The 1,844-nt window shown below is 35.6% G+C and overlaps 1 protein-coding gene across 1 annotated transcript in view; it reads right to left on the reverse strand.

The window, feature by feature from the left end:
- The window catches only part of RPGR (retinitis pigmentosa GTPase regulator), a 61,941-nt gene that overhangs the window by 32,533 nt on the left and 27,564 nt on the right, over nucleotides 1–1,844 (reverse strand).

Consider the following 1,844-nt stretch of genomic DNA (forward strand, 5'->3'; position numbering starts at 1 on the left):
AGAGAATAGTGCAACAATGGATGAATGGAAACCCAAAATCTCTGTAAATGTTTATGAAAATTAATAAAATATAATTATAGAAAAAAAAGACATATGTGTTTGTTCTCTTGGCCATTCATGGGATGTTCAGTGCTCTAGTCCTCAAACATATCAGTACTCCTCAATAATTTGGAAAGGTCACTAACTGAAGATTTTCTCACTGCAATGCAGCTCCTTATTTCCTGACTGCTCATATTAAGGGTGTTAATCGCGGACAAGCAAGATGAATCTGTTGACAGTTTCAATTTCCTCTCTATCATGACACTGCCTATTGGTCCCGTGATAAGAATCTGTTTTCTTGACAATGAGATGCAATCCATACTGAAGGCTGAACTCCTTGATCTTTTGCAAGAAGCTCTGCAAGTCCTCCTCACTTTCCGCAAGTAATGTTGTTACCTGCATAATGCAGGTTATTGATCAGCCTTCCTCCAATCCTGATGCCACATTCCTCTTTACATAGGGTCCAGCTTCTCAGATAATCTGTTCAGCATATAGATTGAACAGGTATGGAGATAGAATATAACCCTGATGCACTCCCTACCTGCCATTTATCAAACTCTAGTTTCTCTAACCAGATACCCTTATCTGAGCTCCATCATAGCTGTAGCTTTTTTAGAAATAAGGGGGGGGGAGCATAAATACCAGAATGATTTAAAAATACAAGTGATGTTTGTCTCTTTAATGCTTTCTTCTTCTAAAATGAAAATCTGAGACAAAAAAGAGTGAAAATCCAGATTTTTGCTTCCTTAACAAGTAACTGGATTAGGTTAGGAAAGACCTTTTAATGAGTTCTACATTAACAGGACCAAATTTCTGAGATTGAAAAAATTGGTCCACAGAAGCATCTCCATAGAGAAATGAAAAGCACAGAGCTGAAGATCTGGAGAACCTACATAGATATGCACACAATGCTCTTGGTAGTATCCTATTATCTGACACTGTGGAGAGAAGAGGAAGGAGTCCTGAAAACACCTCCTGTTGGCAAAAGCATCACAGAAATTCACTCAGATTGAATGAATCTCTGTTCTTTCACTTGGCATTTCCCTCTCTGACCCGAGACTCTTCAAGTTGATAAAAATCTCAGACAGTTTACCTTTCTGAGAGCATTGTCTTATTTTAAGGTTCTAAATCTTTGGATCATTTGCATTTATTTTAGATGGAATTAAAATTACATTTCAGTTAGTGACTGTCAAAAAAGGATCCTATTATTTTGTGCATTAAGGGCATAAATCTGGTAGTAAAGGATGCTGAGGTATAAGGAGAGTAACGCTAGTGGTGGTATTAACTTGGCACAGTGATAATTCTCAGTCGTGCAATTTGGTGTGTATGTAAGCGTAATATTCCTCCACTGTGTAGTCTGATGTGGTCTTCCTTAATTTTCATATAATGCTAATTTTGAATAATGCTCCTAGATCTTTGGAACCTAACCATATTAAGTGAAGGGTGGGTACAATAAAAATGAGAATACGACTTTAGTCCTTTGAATATAAAATAAGGAACTATATTTTTCCACCATTAATTATTTTTAAAATTTCATTTTATAGTGGTTTGTATACAAAATTCATAAACATTGTGTTTCATTCATACACATTGTGTTTTATACATCCCATCATTCACATTGTGTTTCATATGATCATTCTCATATATTGTATCTTATAAAGTTAAACAAAGTTTAAACATACTCATTCTTGGATGGTTTATCTGGGAGGAGGAGAAGGAGAGGGGAAGAAATATAATAAATAGATAATGCCACATATATATGGGTAAAGGGAAAGACAATATCAAACAAGGGTATGATCAGCACA

Source organism: Elephantulus edwardii, unplaced genomic scaffold, assembly GCF_000299155.1.
Source record: "Elephantulus edwardii isolate Elephantulus edwardi_28Jun2011 unplaced genomic scaffold, EleEdw1.0 scaffold00210, whole genome shotgun sequence".
Classification (NCBI taxonomy): Eukaryota; Metazoa; Chordata; class Mammalia; order Macroscelidea; family Macroscelididae; genus Elephantulus; species Elephantulus edwardii.